The sequence below is a fragment of the Balaenoptera borealis genome (genome assembly GCF_965194805.1).
Source record: "Balaenoptera borealis genome assembly, chromosome: 16".
Taxonomy (NCBI): domain Eukaryota; kingdom Metazoa; phylum Chordata; class Mammalia; order Artiodactyla; family Balaenopteridae; genus Balaenoptera; species Balaenoptera borealis.
The window spans coordinates 47,553,893-47,578,379 of NC_138872.1; the positions used below are offsets into that span (position 1 = coordinate 47,553,893).

Consider the following 24,487-nt stretch of genomic DNA (forward strand, 5'->3'; position numbering starts at 1 on the left):
GAGGGCTTAGCGATGTACCCCACCACCCTCGGAGGACAGAAAAGTGAGAGGTCTGGTTTAAGGCGTGCCAGAAGTACAGGCTGTGGTTAAGGATGCAGGATGTGCTGGCTGATTGTATCTGCTGGGGACGCAGGTCCTGCGGCAATGCCCATGAGGGAGACCTCCACGTGCTATGTCCTCCCGGGCACCTACATTCCACAGTGCTTGTTAGGGGTCTGATAAGCATGGATGTACTTTGTTTTTGTTTTTTTAAAATAAATTTATTTATTTTTGGCTGTGTTGGGTCTTTGTTGTTGCACATGGGCTTCCTCTAGTTGAAGCAAGCAGGGTCTACTCTTCGTTGTGGTGCACGGGCTTCTCATCGTGGTGGCTTCTCTTGTTGCAGAGCATGGGCTCTAAGTGCGGGGGCTTCAGTAGTTGTGGCACACGGGCTCAGTAGTTGTGGCGCACGGGCTTAGTTGCTCCGCAGCACGTGGGATCTTCCCCGAACCAGGTCTCAAACCCATGTCCCCTGCATTAGCAGGCAGATTCTTAACCACTGAGCCACCAGGGAAGTCCAGCATGGATGTACTTTGAATGGGTAGAAATATTTGAAATTCGGGGAGACCCAATCAGTACCGGTGCCCCTTACGTGCATTGGTACTCCTTGCAGGACCTCATCGAGGGACCAGGCTTCGGTAGCGTTTAGCTTCTTGGGCCTTCCCCACATCTGAAAAGCCCTGCAAACATCAGGCTGCACAGTGGCCTCCCCCGAGACCAGTGCTTCCGCCAGACACATTAGGTGCTTCCCCAGCGCCTTCAGGGGAAGGGAACTGGCCCTCCACGGCCAGCCCCAAGTCCCTTGTCGGAGGACGGAACCTGCTTTGTCTGGTGCACAGAGACCCAGAAGGGCCCTCAGAGTCAGTTCTGGACCACTGACTGATGGGCGCTGGGGTGTAAGTACTCCAGATCCCTCACCTCTATTCCTTTAAGATGGAGCCAAAGTTACCCTCAGGGGACTGTGCTTGAACTTGGACCCTTGCTGACCTTCTCTGCCCGACTCCGCTATGAGTTTCTCTTGGGAGCACTTCTTGATAAGCCACTTTCACGAAAATCTTCAGCTCTGGGTTTGTTCCTGGAGACACTGACCCAAGATGCCCCCAACCTTCCCACTTGGCCGCCCTCTTTCACCACTTGAGGTTGATGGCCCTGCATCTGGGACCCTCCTGGAGCCAGAGGCTCTCTCGAATGGCTCCCACCTGGATGTAAGTTCTGCAGAGCAGGAACGGTGCCCTTCTGCCCTGTGGAGACCTCTGAACTCAGGACAGTCCAGGGCCCAGGACTTGTTGAATGAATGGGTGCTCGTCCCTCTTCCGCCTTCCTCTTGGTAACTTCCCTGTTCATTTCCTTCTAGACCAGGGGTAAATCAGGACACAGAGTGGGTGGGGCTCCAGCCCGACCATTAGAGCCTCAGCTGGACACCATGGGGAAGTAGCTGACATTGTGGCAGCCACTGCAAAGGTGCCGCCTAAGAGTTTTCAATTATTCACCAGCAAACGCACCGACGTGGTTCCACATGCAGAGCGCAGAGTCCTCTTCTGAGCCGTGATTAAGTTCTCACCGAGCGGGAGCCGTTGGCTTTAAAACACGGCCTCTCTAACGACTCAACAGTAAACTGCTCCTGTCGACTCGTAAGAGAGACCCACACTGGCTCTACCCTGCCAGACACTTGCCACCAAACATGGGGAGGCCCAAATATGCGAAGTAAATCGGTGCCACTTCTAGAAGCCCAGCCCAGAGCTGTCTGTTAGTTTAACTATATTTGAAATGATCCTCCACAGCAAACACTGATATAACTTTAAATTTAGTTACATTGGAAAAAAAAATTTTTTTTAAGATACACAGAGTGGGGCTTCCCTGGTGGCGCAGTGGTTAAGAATCTGCCTGCCAATGCAGGGGACACGGGTTCGAGCCCTGGTCTGGGAAGATCCCACATGCCACGGAGCAGCTAAGCCCGTGCGCCACAACTACTGAGCCTGCGCTCTAGAGCCCGTGCTCTGCAACAAGAGAAGCCACCGCAATAAGAAGCCCGCGCACCACAACGAAGAGTAGCCCCGACTCGCCACAACTAGAGAAAGCCCGCACGCAGCAACGAAGACCCAACGCAGCCAAAAATAAAAAAATAAAATAAATAAATTCATTAGAAAATAAAGATACACAGAGTGTAGTTCCACATATGAAACATGGAAGCAGCCAGTGTGGTGTATTTTGAAACAGTCATTTGGCTGAGGTCCTGATTTACTTTGTCAGTTGTCCGAGGCCATTGTTGCGTTAGATTCTTCAATGACCTCAGATGTCACAGATATTGCCATATCACTGCCCGTGGCTTTGTGTTTTAAGGTGAAATAACAAGCTAACCGACAGAAGCACAAAGCTCTTTCTAAGAGTTGGCACTAATGTTTCTACAGCCCTGGCTTCAGCATTTGCGTCTGAAGTCTTGATTTTGCATATTTTAAAAAGATTTTAAAGAAATGTTTACAGTGGTGATCATTTTGTAATGTACAGAAATACTGAATCACTATGTTGTGCACCAGAAATTAACTTAGTCTTGTAGCTCAATTATACTTCAAAAACAAACAAACTGATAGAAAAAGAGATCAGATTTGTGGTTACCAGAGGTGGGAGTTGAGGGTCGGGGAGGGGAAATTGGATGAAGGTGGTCAAAAGGTACAAACTTTCAGTTATAAGATAAATAAGCACTGGGATGTAATGTAAGAGAGTAAATCCTAAGAGTTATCATCACAAGGAAAAAAAATCTTTTTTCTTTTTCTTTTATTTTGTACCTATATGAAATGATGGATGTTTGTTAAACTTAGTGTGGTCATCATTTCATGATGTACGTAAGTCAGATCATTATGCTGAACAGTGCTGGATGTCAATTATATCTCAATAAAGCTGGGGGAAAATAAGAAAAAAAAAGAAACATATATAGAGTACTCTAGGTCAACAACAGAGAAGAAAGACATACAATGTGCTCCATCAAATTTAAGATACTATCATTATAAGACACCATCAAGAAAAACAAAAAGATCCGCCAATTATAACACACCCTTGACTATAGGATACAAATAACTTCAGAGATGGTAAGTTTTGAAAATCAGTACATCTTAGAATTGAAATGCGCTGTCAATTGTCTTCATGGAGCTCAAGTGGAAGGGCCTGAGGTTGTGCTGGTCGATTGTTAGTGCCTTGTTTTGCTGTCTTCTTAGTAACAAACATGCTGCGTGGGACTACAATCCTGGAACTTACAAAACAGGTGCGGTCAGATGACCAGCCAGCCTTCCAGCTTCCTGGGCTCCACCTGGCGCCCCCTCCAGGTGTGACAGTCTCCCGAGAGGTGCTCTACAAAGTCAGAGGCTGGAAGACTGGCCAGAGCAGATTCCCACACAGCGAGCAGGCATCTCTGCTCAGGTCCTGGGAAAAAGGAAACTGGGAGGCCGATCGCATGGGAAACTAGAGCTAAAGCCCGAATGTGCTGCTCTTTCAGCCTTCGAGCGTTCAGAGGAATCCCAGTGTGGGTAGGTTCACCACTACAATCTGCCTTGTACACCCACTCATCGGTTCAGCCACAAAAGTTGTTCCTACAGTTAAGAAAACTATGCAAAACTTGAAGCAAAAAAAGTTCCCTTCAAAGTCCTAGTTGGGCACCATCTAACAAGCCTGCCTAAGGGTCGCCTGGGATCTCATTTTGTTCAACTCTTCTTTTTTAAATTTTTTTGTCTGAATCGCACGGCTTGCGGGATCTTAGTTCCCCAACCAGGGATTGAACCCGGGACCCCGGCAGTTAAAACGCCAAGTCCTAACCACTGAAGAGCCAGGGAATTCCCTCAACTCTTTTCTTTTGATGAAGGCTCAGACTCTGTAAAGTCAGATGCAGAACTTGTGGAAGATTGATATGGTGCAAATGATATTTGTTTGGCAGAAAAGATAACCCTAAAGTTTTTGGTTTTATTGCCCTGTCCACGTTGAGCCAGTTTTGTGTTAGGCTGAATTATATAAAATTGCAGTGTTGGAAGGTCAAAAAAATGGTTGCATATCGCCAATATCAAGCCCATATCTAACCTTGCAAAGTTAGATACACAAAGCTGGCTAGTGGTAGATGTTAAAGCTGGTTCAAGATAAAATACTTTTGTCCACTCTTTCTTTCTTTCTTTCTTTTTTTGAAACAGCTTTTTATTAAACAGCAAAGCATAACGGCAACACAACTTTAAATATTTGAAAATTAGGTCACAAAGGGATGCAAAATGTTTTCAGTATGACTATTATATATTCATACAGCTAAAGTCATCAAATCTTACACCAATACAACCATTAAGATTATTCCATGATTAGCCTAAATTTAATAACCATAAACTATATTAGTGGATCTCTCTTCCTATTTAATATTTTAACATTACTTCTGATACTGATTTCTTTACCAAATGGAATCTACAAACTAAATTTTAAAAAACTGTTAAATGACTAAAACTCTGCAAACCAGTAGTTGGGTTTACAGAAAATTCTGGGAGAAGTAGATAAAATACTGAGAAAGCATCAATTAGTATACATGTAAAACTCTCCCATTTTATTCATGATTCTGATACTAATACACTTTTAAGGAACTTTGCAAAGTTGATCATCTGGGCACTGCAAATAAACCTGAGACCAAACTTTATTCCCTTCTAGGTGTGGTTTACATATAAGGTTAGCCAAACTTAATCCATTTTCTTATATATTCCCCCCCCCCCCCCAATCTAATCTGTGCCAGAGATAACACAAATCTGGACTAAAAACATTTGGAGATGGTTACAAGTACTTACCAAGTACTGAATACTTTTCCTACCTTATTTCTAGTTTTCCTCAAAATTTTCTGTTTCAAACACACACACAACCAGAGCTCATCTTTTCAGATATCAAGTGGATTATTTTGTGCAAAGGAAGTTTTTAATGACAAATCTTCCCAGTATGATAATTCAGTTTCAAAGAAAAATCTTCATCTTTATAGCCCCCGTTTTCAATTGATTAAACAGAAACCAACTATCCTATCTTATTACTACATATAACAAATAAGCCCTAAACTGAGAAAGTATCTTATTTTGGTTAAGTTTCAACAGAGTTCAGGCTACTCTCTTAGATGATTAACTAAGATTACTTTTTACAAATGTGAAACCAATTTTTTCCTTAGGGGAAGGAAAATGGGAAGAAAGCAAATGGAGAAGAGGCACACGATGGTGGACAGGGTATATAAAGTTGTGCATTCAGTCCATGATCTTGGTCACTTTTTCACAACACGGTGGTTATTTTCTTGTATCTCTAACTATGCCTATAATAAAAGACAATGCTAAACCTATAACAAAGCAAATTTGATATAACATTCATTTTCAAGTTTCATAAATATATGCATTTCTAATTATAAAGTCTCTACAATACGTTTGCACATTTTCGTAGACTAACATTAATACACAAACTCATGGAAGTCTTCTGTTACGCACTTAATTTTGCTTAGATCCGACATTATCTTCGTAAATACTCAGTGAAGCCACAAACAAAAGTACTATAACTCTTGGAATCTATCCAAGTTTTAAAGAAAAAAAGATCAGCAGCAATTCCATAAGACATAAAGGATATCAATCCCTTATTTTCTTTTGCTTTTTGTGTCAGTTGTTTGAAAAACACTAGAAGCTGACATGAGGTTTTCTATCTATTGTCCAAGAACTTGGTTTTCTGATTTTAGCTTCAGATTTTCTTCCTTAACTGCATCTACTCTTGCAGAGAGATCTTCAAGAGTGTGTTGGAGTTCCAACACTTGATTAATAAGTCATGTTTTTTCCTCCAGTTCCACCTGATTTTCAGCACCAAATGCCTCCATGTCAGCATTCATCACCTTCAGTAACAAACTTTTGGGCCTTGGATACAAAATTCTTGGTGAATGGTTTGCCGTTTGAGGTACCGGCAGGGGGAGGGATCCGGAGGATACCTCAGGTCTGGACACTGGGACCAACTGGCCCACTCTTTATTTACTAGTCTCTGCCATCTGTGATTGGCTTTAATAACTTGTTGATTTTCTCCTTAATGAGTTAAATCAATCTCTGACACACGCTCGCTACGTATTTGTATGAGAATTATGTTTTTCACGTCTATCCATTCTAAGAGACTTGACGACTGTGGGTCCTTGGCCCTGTGTGTGTATAGGGTGAGGGGTGTAGGTCGCTTAACCTCTCTGGACTTCAGTTTCCTCAAGCATTCAATACATCAATGGATTTCTAACGCCTCTTCTGGCTCAAACTCCTGGTGACGGCCAGCTGTCCCCCTTAGCCTTTCCGTAATGCGGTGGCATAAATATCTAAGTCACATTCACTTCCCTTTTACCATCTCCAGCTTCCTACTGAGCAGCTGCCTGCACAGGGCTTTCTATAAGCCCTGGAGGAGAAATAATGACTCACCCTTTCTGGAAGTCAATCTGAATGTATATATCTGCAACTCAGTATGCAAACTATCGAATTCAGCATTTCCAATTCTAGGAATTGATCCAAAGAAGCAATCAGGTATATGTTCAAGAAGGTTCTTGGGAGCATCATTTATAATCATGAACAATGGAAAAAGGACTAAGTGTCTAATAACAGTGGCCTCCTTAAAAGTGTGGTACAGCAAGATACTGGAATATTATACAGCCCTTAAAATGGTGATTCTGTCATATTTATACACACACATATATATGTTTATTGATATGTCAGTATATAAATACAGAGACCTGTTATTCAGTGGGAAAAAAAGTGGTATGTATTCTCTGAGCCCATTTATGTAATATATTTATCTATGGATTAATGTAATACAATAGAATTACAAACAGAGAAAGCAAAATTCTGGACTCATCAGCATCAAGATTCTCTCACGGCTCATTTCCACGTGGAGCAATTAAAGAGGGTACAATATAGGTGATATTCTCGTTCTTCTTTACATTAAGAATTTTTTCTGCAATAGCTTTTTTTTTTTTTTTCCATAGGAAAAATAGCTATCTTCTTTGGGAAAAACAGAAGTAAAAGAATAGTTCGACGGGTAGAATTCATACAGAGCCTGGAGTTAACAGCCTAGCAGTTAGACAAGTCTTCAGAGCTCCTGGGTTTGGCAATATGATAGTCTGCCAGTAGGTGCTAAAAGTTGCCAAACGGAAGTGCCAACAATATACCACTTGGTTGGTGCAGGCCTTGATAAAACTAAGGAAATGGGATACTCTGCCAGTTGTCATGGCCTGAGCTAATGCCTTATGTTCCTCTCCCCTCGAGGCCAGGTTGACACTCAGAGCTGTAACTCACTCACACAGCCCACCTTTTTTTTGACAAGTCTACTCAATTACAGGCCAGGGGGTAACTTCAGTATGGAATCAGAGTCACTCCTCATTCCAAAACATCAGTTACACGTAAGGAAGTTTCCTCTCTCTTTTTTTTTTTCCTACCTACAAAAACCAGTGCAAACTCTGAGCTGTAATTTTCCTGTGCCCACTGCCTCTGCTCAGCCCACCCCAGTGCTACTAATTTCAAATGCACTGAGAGCGTTTCAAGTGGCATTTCTTCAAATGGTTTTCACCCAACACTAGCAGTGTGGGATGTGAACAGGCATGATTTCAAAAAAAGAGTTACTGCTCCAGTAACATTGGAAATAGCCAATGAAACTGGGTTAAACATTCGATTAAACAAGTTCACGTGGACTCCTCAGAACCTTTTAAGAAGCCGGTGTAAGTGAGGGTCTCCAGGAAGAGAACAGAGTGTGTAGGATTCCACAGCCCTCTTGATCTTTTTTTTTTTAATTTTTATTTTATATTGGAGTAGAGTTGATTAACAATGTTTTGTTAGTTTCAGGTATACAGCAAAGTGAGTCAGTTATACATATACATATATCCCCTCTTTTTTTTTAGATATTTTTCCCATATAGGCCATTACAGAGTATTGAGTAGAGTTCTCTGTGCTATACAGTAGGTCCTTATTAGTTATCTATTTTATATATAGTGGTGTGTATATGTCAATCTCAAACTCCCAATCTATCCCTCCCCCCACTCTTCCCCCACTGGTAACCATAAGTTCATTCTCTAAGTCTGTGAGTCTGTTTCTGTTTTATAAATAAGTTCACGTGTCTTATTAGTTTTTTAGATTCCGCTTATAAGCCCTTCTGATCTTTAAGACTCTGTTGAGGACACTTTCTGAGGAGCCGTGTTCTACAGAAACTCTTAAGGAAATGCTGACTTCAGGAGATGCTGACATGGCCCCTAGGAATAGTAACTGCCGTATTTGGAATTTCAATTTTAATTTTTTTTAAAAAAGAGAAATGGAGTAAGGATTCAAAGGGAAAGTAACAGGAGAGGAGACATGAATCTCCAACTTACGACACAAAGATGAAAAATTTGAAATTGATCATTAAAAATGTTTTTACTGTAAATTGAGTATGACAACATCCTCTGAGCACATATATTTAATTTAGGGAAGGAAGAAGGCAGAGGGATTATGAAAAGGGACTTTGGATTGTAAGACAATGTAAAGTCTGGTCATTTTCAGTCTCGTGAAGATGATTAGTAACTCGGAGGCGATGAATCATTGAGGCTTTGAAACTTACTGAAATGCAAAGGCTTTGTTCCTCATCGGGACCTGGTGCTCTGATGTAGCTGTCGGCCGAGGCACCCCAGAACATCAGATGGGATACAGGCAGCAGGTACAGGTAGTGCCCCGCCCGTACCTCCCAGGGTCGCTGCTCCCTCAGGCTCCACTGCAAGCACGTGGACGCCTCTGCCCAAGGCTGCGGATGCTGTGGGCGGATGAGGTCAGAGCAGGAGGGGCTCCGTGCACAGATACCCCAGCTTCCCCTCACCCCGGAGGGACAGATCTGATGATCACTGTACCGTCTCCCCAAGGCCCCCAGCGGGACTGAGCCCCAGTGGCTGTTCTCCCGTCTCTGTCTCACCTCCCTACGCCCCGACCTGAGCTTCTGGTGAGCACCTCCCAAACAGACTGCTGGCGTTCATAACCTGTCTCTGAACCTGCCTCTGGGGACCCCAACCAGTGTGGTTCTTTTCGCTCTAAATTCAGAGCAAGGCCTCTCAGGTTACCTCCTCCATCTGAGGCAGCTGGGTGCCTTGGTCCCTCCCTAATGTTCCCAGGTAACAGGTATACGCGGGACTATTCTTGCAACTCTGCTTAGGTTAAGTGACCAGAATGGGGCACAGCGTTCCAGCGCTAGCTTGGCCTCGTCTCTCCTCTACACAAACAGGACAAGTTTGATAAAGAGGTTTGCAACCCTCTTTATCATTCAGAATGAAACTAGCAGAATAATATTCCCCAGACTAGTATTTCCCAAACCGGGAAGCACACGTGCATCACTTGGGGATCCTGTCAAAAACGCAGGTCTTGGTTTCCCAGGTTTGGGGTAGGGCCTGAGATTCTGCATTTCAACAAACTCCTCAGCTGACGCGGAGCAAGGTTCTAGGGGTCCAAGAGCCCTGAGGACAAAACCAATATATACGTATATATATAGGTGAATCAACTCGAATTGTTTTAAGACTTCCATTCACTAACTTAATTCAGCTGCTCAGCTGCAAACAAGAGAACAGCTGTTGAAAAGTCCTTCTGATGGTGGGAAAGTACATATTTGGCATATCTGGACACCAAAGATGTCCACGCACAGCGCGGGTAGATAGCAGATTTGGAATGAGAGGTGCTGTCAACACACATTTATTGAAGATCGGCCACCTTTGGGGAACAGGGCTAAAAAGACACTGAAAGACGTGTAAGACATTGTCCCTGCCCCTAAAAAGGCTTACAATGTGACCGGGAAGGTAAGACAGAGAAAAGTCACAGGAAACACATGCCTGGTGAGTGGCCACAGCCGGGAGTGACTTGGACAACCTTAATTGGCCCTAAGTCACATTGCTGCCCCTCTGCTCACCAAGCAGACTGCACGGCCCCCACCCCAGCTGGCAGACACCAGGAGCTGCATTTTGCAAGAGACTCAGGCTTAACTTCAGTCCCAGCACACGCTCCCCACAACACAACATGCTCATGTACCTTGTGGGTGACGTTCCTCTATCAGAGACGTTTTAATGTTCGTTCTCAGGGCAAGAGAACTAAAGACTTTTAGAAGCAGAATCCATCCCACGTTCATAGCGGCATTACTCCCAATAGGTGAAAGGGGGAAGCAGCCCGCATGGTCATCAACGGATGAATGGATAAACAAGATGCGGTTTATACACATAATCAAATACTGTTCTGTCTTAAAAAGGAAGGAAATTCTGAGACATGCTCCATCATGGGTGAACCTGGAGGACATTATGCTGAGTGAAATAAGCCAGTCACAAAAGGACAAACATTGTACGATTCCACGGATATGAGGTTCCTAGAGTATAATCAAGCTCATAGAGACAGACAGTAGAATGGTGGTTGCCAGGGGCTGGGGAGGGGGAGGAAGGAAGGGGAAGTGAGTGTTTAATGGGTACGGAGTTTCAGTTTGGGAAGATGTAAAGGTTCTGAAGGTGGATGGTTGGGATGGTGGCACAATAATGTGAATATACTTAATGCAACAGAAATGCACACTTAAATATGGTTAAAATGGTAAATTTTATGTATGTTTCACCACAGTTAAAAACCAGAATCCATAAAAGTCAGAAAACAGGGTTTCAGAGTTTTTTTGTTTTGTCTTTTTTACAGATCTATGCTACAGGGACCGTCTCTGGAGGAAATAAGCTACAATAGCTCAGCTCCAGCTTCTAAACCCTGGGGTCCCCTAAGAAGGTAACGGTCGTCTGAAGCAAAGACCCAGAGGGTCCGAGATGTGAAGAGGTGTGACCTCTGGAGAGCATGTCCACCGATTCCACACCTACGGACCCAGGGCCTCTTGATGCCGGGATAAAATGCAGCCCCCGCAGTCATGTGTCCCTACACCTTGGCGTCTTCTGTCTCCTGATGACACCAAACACTCAGGATGGAGAACAGCCTGATGTTCACCCACCAAGATGGTTAGGAGTGACCATTCCAGCCCAGGATACCGGGAATCTTCCCAATGCTGGACAAGCCTCCTGGAACCAGGCGGCTGGGCTGAGACCCTCCAGGAGGGAAGAGCTGGTCTTAAAACAGGAGCATCGACCTGCAGGCCTGAGGTCGGGGCCGGAGCTAGAGAGCTGGGTCCAACCCCTCATGCCTTCCTTTGGTGCCTACAAGCAATGCCCGAAAGCTCTCGCCTGGTTTTGGATCTGAGCATTTTGGTTCAGACAAGAAACTTGTCTATGGCCAGATGACTTCTGTGAGCATATAGAAGGCCCTTGAACTCTTCTTGCAACTTTTTATGGAAATTTGAAATTGTATAGCATGTATATGTGATATTATATAACATACATGACAGTATATAATACAAAGAATCCTTTGTGCCATTGTCACAACTCTGCTGTAAATTTGAAATCATATCACTCAAAACCCTCACCCCCTACCCCCAGGGCGGGGTTGGGGGGGAATTAAAACAACGTACTTAAGAATGAAAACCAGGCTGCCAGACATAGAGAATGGACTTGAGGACACAGGGGGTAAGGGGAAGCTGGGACGAAGTGAGAAAGTAGCATTGACATATACACACTACCAAATGTAAGATGGATGGCTAGTGGGAAGCAGCCGCATAGCACAGGGAGGTCAGCTCGATGCTTTGTGACGACCTAGAGGGGTGGGATAGGGAGGATGGGAAGGAGGGTCAAGAGGGAGGGGATATGGGGATATATGTATATGTATAGCTGATTCACTTTGTTATAAAGCAGAAACTAACACAACATTGTAAAGCAATCATATGCCAATAAAGATGAAAAAAACCCAAAAAACAAAACAGGCTGCCAGGAATCACTTCTCTAATTTTTCCCAGCTCATCTCCAAAGCTCACTTTGCACACTCTTCTTGCTGGGAAATCTCTGCTTTGGAAAGCTCAGGCAGCTCTGTTCCTCATCCTCAAAATCTGCGTCCAAGTACGCTTGGACCCCTAGTCAGAGGAAGTGTGGCCGACACACCTCTTCCTGCACAGGCCACTGGGCTCCAAGGCCTGGTTGTGCCGCGGCCCCTGGGCACCCTGACCACACCGAGCTGAGCCCCTTCACCGGGGCTCCTGCTTAGCCCCCAGGCGAGCCAAGGTTCAGGGGTCCCCAGGCAGACCCGCCGAGCTTCCTGATGAGCCCCAGAACCACACAGCCCTGGTTGGAAGGCCAGCTTGGGCTCCTGCCGCCTGGGGGACCCGTGGGGGAGACCGTAACCTCCCTGAGCCTCAGTCTTCTCATCTGTAAAAGGGGTGATGACCACTTGGTGGGGGGATGAATGGGAACCAGCATAGGGAAGGTGCCCGCACATCTGTGGCCATAAGAGCCCCAGCTGGTGGTGGGTGGAGGCTGCTGAGCCCAGCACTCGGCTGTCAAAGGCTTCCAGGAAGGAAGCATTTTAATTTCATCATACAGTTAACTTGCGTGTCACGTGGGAAAAATAAAAAAATATTTTAAATTATATACAAATGGTGGTGGTGGGTCAGAATATTTCAGGCTTTGGGAAACTCTAAAGGCATTTAGTGTGGTCTTGGGGTAGGGCAGGAAAGCACCGTAGGGTGAGTGGCAGGAGTGAAGGAGACAGGGAGGGGGGCTCAGGGGGGAGATTCTGAAATGGGCCGCACTGGGGACAGGTGTTTCATGTCCTTTAGTAGATTACTAGCAAAAACTTGAGAGCAGGCGTAGTGTTCCCTGTGGGGATTTTTTTTCCGCCACTCGAGCCCGAAATCCAGCTCCTTCAAATAGGAGATGCTCATCAAATGACCACGAATCTCTCCGAATGGAAAGGAAGCGTTACCTTCTTCGGCCTGGCAGTCATTTCTCTCTCTCCAGTTTGAGTCTGAAAAACTCTGAACTTTTGAACTTGAAGCCTTAGTTATAAATGATGACGTCTTTGGGCTCCTTGAATTATCCCCAACTCTCATTCACTTGCATGCCCCGCAATGAGCGATTCCTCCCGCGCCATGATTCTAGTTACCAGTGGGTTAGTCTCCCCCTCTCTCTGATGTCCAAAGTCTTTCTGAAGTTCTTATGCACAGAACATAGCGTGATGCTTCTTAGATGAGTCTTGTCAGGCCTTGAGGCGGTAGCTCTATGGATGTGACGGGTGAAGGACAGACAGAAGCTGTCCTAACTGGGGAAGTCTCAGGACATCCACGTCACATGTCACAGGACAGGTAAAGAAATATGCTTTGTCAGCCAGCTTCAGCCAACGGCAGCTACCACCCATCATGTCATTTATTTAATCCTCACATCATCCCAGTGTGATAGGTCTGGGGCTTTTCGTAACCCTATTTCACAGGTGAGGAAACTGAGGTTTGGAGAGTTTGTCCCACATCAAGCAGGTGGTAACGGAGCAACAGGGCTTGGCAGACAGGGTTCTTAGACCTGCAGAGCCATGACCTTCCCACGAGTCTTTTCCCAGGTAAGGGTGCACATCTTTGAGGCACTGGAGGTAATACTGGGCTTTGCTACATGTGAGAAGGCTGACGTGTGCACCCCTGGGAAGCTCCTGTTGGCTGTCCCCAGGATGAACTTGCCAGCTTCATCTCAGACCCTGGGGCTCCCCAGGACATTCCAAGCTCAGCCTTCCTGCGTCTGTCTCCTTTTTGGTTCCTGGACATTTCCTTCCCTCTGCAGATAAGTGGAGTCTGAAGCTGCTTTCATGCCCAGCTGAAGGCTTGCCCAGAAGCCAGGGCTAAAGGCTGGTACGGAGGCTCCCCTGGTTAGAGCGCAGGGCAACTCCCAGCTGCCTGGCATCTCGTTAGGGACCTGCCCTTCCCGAGGATGGCTTTGGCAGTCCCTCCAACGTGGATGTCATATATCAGAAGTCCTTGGAGGCCTCTGGACACACTCGGCTATGTTTTGTCTGACTCACTTCACGTGGGCTTGTCCTGTCTTTTATCACTAAAATGGTTCAGCATTTAAACATAATGATGTTTCATACAAAAAAATCAGGAGGTTTCCATAAAAATCTAGGTTTCTAGCTTCTTGAAACTGAAAAACTCTGGGCCGTGGTGATGCTGACCTCTTTGTACAGGATATCTGCTTCCGGTTTGCCTCAGTCCCCACCACTCCCTACTGTTTGCCAATACTGAGGCCAAAGGTCAGTGCTCAATTACCAACTTGCACCTGGGAGGGCTCGACTGGGTTAGGTTATGCACCTGGCCCCTGCAGGCACCAGAGGTTGAGAGCTCTGGTATATTCACTCTGGCTACTTCTGATGACCTATAGGAGGCAGGGAATGTGGTTCAGGAAAGTGCATGGGCCATGCCCTTGGAGACCAGGCCCTTAGTGGCCCTGCCATGTGTTCATCTGTAAACTGGAGACGCTGCTACCCACACTCAAGATTGCCTTTGAGAATTCAGTTGCAAAATGCAATTATCTCCCAAGTCAGGGCTCAGCTAACTCTTCCTACAGAGGGCCAGAGGGTCAATATATTAGGCTCCACAGGCCGTACGATCTCTGGAGCAACTGGGCTCCACCACCATGGGATGGAAGCAGCCGTGCACAGTACCTCAATGACCAGGTGTGTCTGTGTCCCCACCATGAAGACAGGTGCTGGCCGGGTCTGGCCTGAGGATGGCAGTTTGCTGACTCTGCCCTAAGTGACTATCCGGTTGCCTGGGTGTCTGCCCTCCAGTCTACTCCGCACATTTCAGGTACAGGAGTTATTTCAAAAACTCTGGGGCGGGCCTGAGCAACAAATACACACCGAGACCTCACAACATTCCTAAACTCTTTGCCTTCAAGGGGCAGCTGGCTCTGGTCCAGCGTTTGCAGGGCCGATTCTGAGAAGGTTCAGGGAAGGAAAACACAAAGTCCACGGCTCCAGACGGGCCAAGACGACATGCACAATAAAGATGAGAAGGTGGAGGGTGAGGCAGAGTGAACCGGAGGTGATGGGGAGACTCGGGAGGCGTTTTGGGAGAGGGGAGAAGGGATGTTTCTGGAGGGAGCGGCCGGGCATGGGGACACAGGTGGGTTGACCAGTAAGCTGAGCTGTGCTGGGTGGGAAGCCCGCTCTGCACCCTATGAGGGGCGGGCGCCAGGGAAGATGTGAATTGCGCTCTGGTTTTCTTGGTTGACGGATTAAAGACAGGGTGCTGTCGCCAAGCTTTCCAAGGGCTGCACACGTGTTAGATCATGTCACTCCCTCTCCCCCAAATGCTCATGGCTTCACTGCACTAAGAATGATTCCCAGGTCCTCACCCAGTCAGCACGATGGCCCTGGCTACTCCCCGCCCCACCCTGGGCCCTTACCTCATGCCCACCCCCGTCTCCCACCGCCCAGACACTGGCCACCCTGTTCTTCTTTCAGAGACTCAGGCCCTGCTCCCCGGCTTGTGTGCTTCCCCCTTGTCTGGGAATAATTTTCTCCCTGCCTCTTTCTCTCCTGCAGGGTTCAGCTTAAACACCACCTCCTCAAGAAGCCCTCCCCCCTCAGCCCTTCCTACCTGTCTGTCCTTCAAGCTCAAGTTTCTCTGATCGTTATCTGCTTCCCCATCACCGCACACTCAGTGCCCGGGACTGGCCCTGCCACCATAGGTGCTGAATCAATACAGGTTGAAGAAATGAACGATATATGGGTAATACACACATACATGCATTACACGCTTTTTCATTCATTCAGCATATTTATTGAACACCTACTATTAATGGCCAGGTGCTGACCTAGACCCAGGTGGTACTACTTCAGGACAGTGGGTGCTAACTACACTCACACTTTTCTTGCTTTCTTTACTTCTGGAAGACCTGCCCCAGAGACAGAGAAACCCCAGGAATGGGTTATTTCCTAATTGACATTGCAGACCAGGAGGTTTCAACTTCAGCGCAATGGAAATTTAGGGTCAGATCATTCTTTGTTCTGGGGGCTGCCTGTGTGTGATAGGAAGCCCGCCAGCTGCACCTCCACCCAAGGTGTAACAACCAAAAGTATGTCCAGAGAACCAGCGGCCTAGACTGGACTGGCTGTCCCGGACCAGAACCCAGAAGATCTGCATTTTCAGCCATCAGCTTTTCGGGAGACTGAAACAAGCCCCAAACTGGGAAGTTCAACGAGAAGTGGCATGTTTCCACCCGAACTTAAGTAACACACACAGAATGTCAACACACCAATTCAACAAGGCTGCCAGGGGCCAGGTCTGAAACAAGACAGAGCACAGACACTCAGACCACAAATATGACTGAACGGCCCCCTCTTCTGACACACCGTGTCGGCTGCTTCTGTAGCATTGGTGCCTTGACTCCCTCCATCCCTCCTGCCTTCTGGATAAAACTCACTGCGCTGCCCAATTACGGGATTGCCCTTGCTTCCTGATGACACTGCAATCCTCCTTCAGGGTTGCCAGATAAAAGACAGGGTGCCCAGTTAAATCTGAATTTTAGATAAACAATGAATAATTTTTTTAATATAAGTATGTCCCTAATATTGCATAGGATGTATTTTGCTATATCTGAAATTCAAATCCAGCTGGTGTCCGGTATTTTTATTTGCCAATCTGCAACCTAATTCCTTAGAATAAGCCCAAATCCTATACTATGTGCCTCCAAATGCCCTCTTGCTGAGAGTCCTCTGCCTGAGGGTTCTTCTAGTATGTTCTCAGCAGCTGCAGCGGCTAGTAAACCCTGACTCTGATGCAGGTTGTGTTCCTGGGGATCTTTAGAAAGAACAATCCCCACTTTTTGAGGCAGGAAACTCTGAGAGGCGGTCGTCCGAAAGGGATATCTGTGAGTGGTCAGCGGAGGACAGGCTAGGGGTGACAAGCAGGGAAAGTGGAGTCAGGCTCACATCTTAGTTAACCAGCGTCCAATACAGGGACCGCAACCTGGGAAGAGGTGTGGGGGGAGTATCTCATTTCAGCACTGGACGAGGCACAAGGTCGACAATTTAAGGCCCCAAGGGTGCTAGGTCCCATCTCTACAAAATTCCTTCCAAGTTGAAGTCCAGTCATCAGGGAACCACCGCAGAATTGACAAGTGGTGTGACCCTGGGCAAGTTTTGTAACCTCTCCCGGTCTCAGTTTCCCCACCTGTAAAATGGGCATAACGATAGTGTGAGGATTAAATAACTCAATGGGTTGAAAGTGCTTGGAACAGGCCTGGAAGAGTGTTTGTGAAACTAAACATACATTTTTAAAAGTAGTTGAATGAGGAGGAAGGCGGGCTGTGCATGTGAAGTGGCAACAAGATGGTAGTTTTTGCCAAAATGCCAGGCATTCAGCAAAGGACATGCTGCTTCTGTTTGTTCTTCGGTTCCTTTGGCAAACGGCTGTGTAGACCAACAACAGAGTTAAAAAATTCACCTCCCCCAAGCCTTCCCGGGAGAGGCGAGGAGCCCACATCTCTGAACCTCAGCTCAGAGAATATCTGAGCACCGGTGGGCAGGTGTCGGAGGCTTGGTGGGCGATTTGGCTTCTGGTTTACAGGGGCTGGGGCAGGTGCCTCAGTGTCTGTGCGCAGCCGCTCTTGAGAGAGCGAATGAAACGTGGGCGTGGGGTGAGGGCACAGACAGAAAAATCCAGAACATCTTATCAGACGGTGGCAGTCATTCCAAGGCTTGCAGAGAGTGAGTGGGCACAATCATCAAAGTACCATGTCTGAACCCACAACTCCACTGGGAAGGTGATGTCACTGCATTTTCCAGACGGGGACATGGAGACAAACCCAGAATTCAGCCATTTCTATGTTGTTTTGTATCAGTCTGTTTAGTCATTCAAATCTAAGACCTAGAGCGGTGATTCTCCAACCTGACTCCCCCTGGCGAGCCTGTTAAAACGCAGACCACGGGCCCCATCCCCATCATCTGATTCCCACATTCCACAATCCAAGAACCTGCATTTCTAAGACGTCTCCAGGTAAGCTGACGCTGGGAGCTGGCACCACGCTTTGAGAACCACTAGTCGAGGCTGCCTCGGTAACAAACTCCGGGCATGCCGACACTGCCCGTCTGTCTGGGGACCACATTTCACGTGTCAATTACTTCCTAAAATGCAGGCAAATGCAGAGACACAGACTCGGGCATCTCACCTTGACAGGTTTACCTGGTGAATCGGTGTCTTCTGGCGGCTCCAAAAACAGGAATCACCAGGGCCCTTGTTAATGCCAGAGGTTTCCGTTCCCTCCCTTGGAGGTTCTGGTTTATGGATATGAGACGGGCCTGGGAATTTCTATGTTAACAGGAACCCACAGGGATTCTCATCCATGAAATTTCGGGGAAGGAAGTCCTTTCCGTGGAAGACCCTTACTTAACAGCTGAGCAAACGGAAACGTGAGGGCAACGCCTTCCCCAGACCCGCTCGACTTCACCTGTCTGAAGGAGAGTCCAGTCCCTGCAAAGAAACCCACACCCCAAACGAACCAGTGCAAGTTCACAGTGGGACGCAGCCCGGCCAAGTGTAGAGCCTGACGCTCGGGGGCCCTGCGACCTCTGAACCTCTACTGTGTACCAGGCGTTTAGGGGTGATATCATTGAATTCGTGTAACAGCAGCCTTATGAGGGAGGCAGGTGGCTTTATCCTCAATTTCCAGATGAGGAAATAGGCCCAGAGAGTTAAGTCGCTCAAAGTCACATGGGAAGTAGGTACCGGAACTGAGATGAGACCAGGTTTGTCTCCCTGCAGAGACAGACTCTCGACCACGCCTGTCCTACCTGTGCTGTTGTGACATCATAAGGAATATATATATTTTCGGTCTTTGTCCAGGCTCCTAAAACTCTCAGAATCTCCTGAGTGGTAGAAGTGATGGGAGCACCTTTCGTTATTCATTGCAAACCAGTTTCCATCATGTCTGAGTTTAAGTCAGTGATGACTGGTGGCTGGAAGCCCCTAGAAGGCTTCAGGATGTGGGCTGGTTGCCAGGGGAACCAACCACATGATTAGCGGGTTGGCACTTTCAGCCCCACCTCCACCCCGCCACCAGGAAGGGAGAGGGACTGGGGATTGACCTAGTCACCAACGGCCAATGATTTACTCAACATGCCAACACAATGACCTCCATAACAACTCTAAATGGAGGGGTTTGGAGAGCTTCCGGTTGGTGAAACTGAGAGGGTAACACACTCAAACTCCACAGGGAGAGACGCTCCTTTGCTCGGGACCCTTCTAGATCTTGCCCTGCCTGTTCATCTGTATCCCTTATAATGTCCTCTATGATACACTGGTAACAGTAAATAAAGTGTTTCCCTGAGTTCTGTGGCCACTGTAGCAATTATCCTCATTTTATTGCACTTTGCTTCATTGTGCTTCCCAGATATTGCATTTTTTTACAAATTGAAAGTTTGTGGCAACGCTGCATCAAGCGAGGCTATGGGCGCCATTTTTCTAACAGCATTTGCTCACTTCGTGTCTCTGTGTCACATTTCGGTAATTCTCACAATACTTCAAACCTTTTCGTCATAATTATATTGGTTACAGTGATCTATGATCAATCTTTGATGTTACTATTGCAAAAGGATTACAGCTCGCTCAAGGCTCAGATGATGGTTAGCAAAATTTAGCAATAAAGTATTTTTAAATTAAGGCGTGTACATTGTTTTTTTCTTAGTCATAATGCTATTGCATACTTAACAGACTATGGGATAGCGTAAACATAACTTTTATACGCACTGGGAAACCAAAAAATTGGTGTGACTCGCTTTACTGTGATATTTGCTTTATTGCAGTGGTCTGGAACCGAACCTGCAATATCTCCGTGGTCTGCCTGTATTGAACTTAAGGACAAGCCAGACAGAAGTGTGGGTGACCTGGGAACCCACTATTTGCGATTGGCACCTGAAGTGGGGGGCAGTCCTGAGGGACTGAGCCCTTAACCTGGGGGTCTGTGCTGACTCCAGGTAGTGTTAGAATGGAATTAAACTGTAGGACACCCCACTGGTGTCCACAGAGAGTTGGAGAAGTGGTTGGTGTGGACAAAGTCCACACCTTAAGTGTGAGAAGTGTTGTGAGGAGAGAACCAGTTTTCTTTGAGTGGTGAAGGGAGATGTGTCCTAATAAAGGGCCCCTTGGAACCACCCAGCCTCCAGGTTCAGGGCAATGGTGTTTGGAGACAGTCCAGGAGGCGTGCTTGTCTGTATCTTCACTGACTACTTCCTGACACCCTCCCCACTCTGGGTGACTGGTGCCTGCCCTGCTTGGCCCACCTACAGTGGGTCCCTGAGTCCTGTCCTTCCCTCAGAGATCCCAGTTTACCTTTTTCCATCCCCTCCTCCTCAATGCACATGAATTCAAATTTCGTCTCTGGGCTGATCTCAGCTAGTGGTTCAGAAAACCCTAGTTTATACTAAGTTGTGAATGACTGATGGCATCATTTGACACTCTGCCAGGACATGCCGACTCAAAGGAATCTCCAGTTGGCGTTACAGGAAGGTGGGAGAGGTATTCTTGGACAGGCCATTCTACTTTTTAGAAGGTAAGGCAAAGGAGAGAGAAGATGCTATCCCACATTAGTTCCTCCCTTGACACCTTTCTACCTGGGACAGTGGGCTCTCAGTACCCCATTAGCCAAAGCTGTTCCTAAAAGTGGGAGGAGGAATCTCTACAACTTAAGGTCCCTGCGCACTGTGGCGACCGTGGGCCAACCCCAGGCACCATCTTAAGCCCTGAAGGAACTTGCTGCCCGTTTCCTTGCTTTCCCTCAGCGCATCTGTGGATGAGCCTGCCTCCCAGGGCTCGGCTGGCACTCACAGACTCCGTCACTGCTGAGCACGAGATGCCCACGAGAAACAGAAGCTGGGCATCTGGCTCCCTTGCACAGCCCCGGAGCTCCTGGGGGGCCGGTGGTGTTAGGAGGCTGAGCTTTCCACACCGATGGTCTCATCTCCCTGCCTACTAACACAGGTAATTAAGAGAACTGATTAAGAATTCACACTGAGAGCCCAGAGGCCAGAACCAGCCCTTTGATGCATTTTCTTTCATCCTCCAGTACTTTTATTATTATTATTTTAATACTTTCTAATTTAATTTCTCTCTCTCTCTTTTTTTTTTGCCACGTTGTGGCATGCGGGATCTTAGTTCCCCAACCAGGGGTCGAACCCATGCCCCCTGCAGGGGAAGCTTGGAGTCTTAACCACTGGACCACCAGGGAAGTCCCATCCTCCAGTACTTTTAAAGTTGGGATCCTCTTACATAAAAATCTGGATTTCCGGTCTCTCTTGGAATATCAGAGGAATCAGAGGACCCACATTCACTCTTTTGTGACGGCATCTGCTTGGGACTGCGTTAGTAGCCTTCCCCTCCTGGAGGGGACCCCACCCAAAGTACCTGCCAACTCCAGGCCCACTCACGCACTGCCCATCATTCGGTCTGGCCCTGTAGGTTTCTGAATTTGTGACTAGATTGTTTTCCTATGTTTTGGTCACTATGAAGGCCCCCGGTGCCCCAAGTCCTGGTCATTCACATGCTCGAATGACATCCCCTTAAGTGAGGGCTGGATGACTTGACTGGCTTCTAGTGAACGGAATGTGGCAGAAGTGATGGGGTATCACCTTCAAGATTAGGTTCTTAACAGACTGTGGCTTTCATCTCTCTTGGTCTCTCCTGGATCACTCACCCTGGAGGAAGCCAGCCACCACTTCCTGAGGCCAGCCCTGTGGACAGGCCCACGTGGCGAGGGACTGAGACCCACCGAGTGACTTTTGAAGTAGGTTCCCCACCAATAAAGCCTTCTGATGAGACTGCAGCCTGGCCCACAACTTGACTGCAATCTCGTAGGGACCCTTAGTTGGAAGCACTCAGTTAAACTACACCCAGATTCTGACCTGCAGAGACTCTTATAAATGCTTGTTGCTTTAAGTCACTAAGGTTTGGGGCAATGAGTTACACAGCAATAGATAATATAGCTTTAGATTTTGCTGTGAAGGTGGTTTTCTGTTTACCACCTACAGACATTTGAAAGAATATTATCCTGGGAAACGGGCCTCCATCCTTTCACCTTAGTCTGGCGATCCTGATGGTGACAGCACACAAAAAAGGTTTCCGTCAGCTGACTTTAGGTATCAGAGCAATAGCCAAAACAGCAACATGAGGACTCCACATTATTGAAAAGAGGCCAGAAGTCAATGCTATTAATACATCCATGATTCGTTGTGAACAGGAAGTTTGCCTTCTGATGGTATTTAAATCAATCAACTTAGAACAAGCTATCCCTCAGTTCTACAACCTCATTGATAAAATTCACTCTTTTAAGACACAATCCCTGGTTGGAGAAATCTGGGGACAAGGGAAGGAGAGGGTTGTAGGAGCAGTAGGGAATAAGTCATTTCAGTGTTAATTGTTAACAGTGCTGTTTAAAATTTACAGATAAGGCAAACAGTTGGGTGGGGCATGTCTTTTCTGATAAAGTGTTTAGTGCTATGAATTTTCCTCTGATTGCTGTCTTAAATCTATGCCATTGATTATAACAGGTAGTGTTTTGATTATCTTCTTTTTTTTAATAGAAATTCTACAATTCTAGTATGTATTTCCCCTTTCACCCAAGGGTTGTTTATTAGAAAGTGTTGAAATTTCCAGGTGGAAGACTCTTTTGCTTTGAGTACATCCTTTCATTGTTATGCTCTGGCACTGTTTAACTAGGTCACCTAAAGATTATTTAATTATCTAAGGGGGGTACCTGTGTTTGACTTTGCTCTGTGCTGTTAATGAAGGACTCAGGCACTGTGAAGTTACAAGTCAGCCTGGAGATTTCTGTTCAGAAAAAAAAAGGATAACCCCAAAAGACACAGTTTTATTGCCCTGTAGTACTACCACCAGTTTTGACTTGAACTTAGCAAACTTATTACAAAATAACTTTTTAAGTCAACTACAAATACATCATCTGTCCAAGTGTTCTTTGAAACAGCTTTACACTGGCCTCCTGGATTCATGCATGGTTTGAATAAAGCTTTGACAGATGTTCCTTTTATATTGTATGAGATGTTCATTTTATACTGCATGATTTAATTTTTTGAAAATCATACATTGAAACAAGAGTCCTTCAAACCTACATCTTCCTTCTTGGTATCCTCCTAATTATAAAAACTCAGAGTTACAAGTAAGCCTGTAGAAATAACGTGGTTGAGGGGACCTGGGGGAATCTATTTCACTCCTGATGTTTAAAAGGCAAAGTTCCTTGAAGCAAGTGAGACTGTGCTGTGGCCTAAAACGCAACATTTAATATCAGAAATGGATGGCCAAAATGTGCTGGGAAACTACCTTATAAAACCATGAAATCCATTGCTTTTTGGAAACACGAACAGGAATTGCTGTCCAAAACGTTCAGGGCATTCCTAGAAAGTCAGGCCCGGGGCAGGGGTAGGGGTGCAGGGTGTGCAATCTGTGTCCTGGAAGCATCTGGAGCAGATGGTGAAAGGTATGCATGTGTATCCAAAGAAAAAGCCAACCAATGCTCCAGAAAGAGGCCACTGTCCCCATGACCTCTTCAGATGTAGTTTCCTGGGGGACCTCTCTGGAGAAGGGTGAAGCGATCAGAGTGGAACCCTCAGGAAGGCTACATGGGATGGGGGTGGGGCGCCACATAAGAAAGTCAGGCCAGGTGCAATTCCCACCCCTGCCGGGGACTAATAACCAGCCCCTGGCACTTCAACCTCCCTGGGCCTCAGTTTCACCATCTGTGAAAGGAGGAGGTATAGACTAGACAAAACATAAGCCTTCACTCTCCCAATACAGGAGCCACCTGCCACATGTGGCTGTGGAGCCTTTGAAATGCCGCTAGCCTGAATCAAGACGCACTCGGTGTAAAATACACACTGGATTTCAAAGGCGTGGTACTAAAAAAAAAAAAAAAAAATGTAAAATATCCAATTAATATTTTTATATTGATGACATGTTGACCTGACAATATTTTAGATATACTAAGTTAAATAAAATATATTATTAAAAATCGATTTCGCTCATTTGTTTTCTTAAATGTGGCTACTAGAACATTTAAAATGACATCTGCAGTTCACTTTGTATTTCTATGCGGCAGCACTGCTCTAAGTCCTCTCCAGGTGTAAGCATCTAGGAAGAAAGAAAAGACACACCGAATACTGATGTCAGGTATGCTTTGCAATATTATTATGAAGAATTAGCAAAACACTCTCTGACATAGATCACAGCAAGATCTTTTTGATCCACCTCCTAGAGTAATGAAAATAAAAACAAAAATAAAATGGGACCTAATTAAAAGTTTTTGCACAGCAAAGGAAACCATCAACAAAATGAAAAGACAAACCACAGAATGGGAGAAAATATTTGCAAACGAAGCGACCAACAAGGGATTAATCTCCAAAATATAGAAACATCTCATGAAGCTCTATAACAAAAAAACAAACAACCCAATCAAAAAATGGGCAGATCTAAATAGACATTTCTCCAAAGAAGACCTACAGGTGGCCAAGAGGCACATGAAAAGATGCTCAGCATCACTAATTATTAGTGAAATGCA

General features: G+C 46.2%; 1 protein-coding gene and 1 pseudogene across 4 annotated transcripts in view; both read right to left on the reverse strand.

Annotated features, from left to right (window-relative positions):
- Positions 1-24,487, reverse strand: part of RIN2 (Ras and Rab interactor 2) — a 112,620-nt gene that overhangs the window by 83,060 nt on the left and 5,073 nt on the right. The gene's annotated exons all lie outside the window — the stretch shown is intronic.
- The window catches only part of LOC309613088 (short coiled-coil protein pseudogene), a 28,189-nt pseudogene continuing 5,073 nt past the window's right edge, over positions 1,372-24,487 (reverse strand). The window contains exon 2 of the transcript XR_014249785.1: positions 1,372-24,060. The product of XR_014249785.1 is annotated as a short coiled-coil protein pseudogene (transcript). The remainder of the gene's footprint in view (positions 24,061-24,487) is intronic.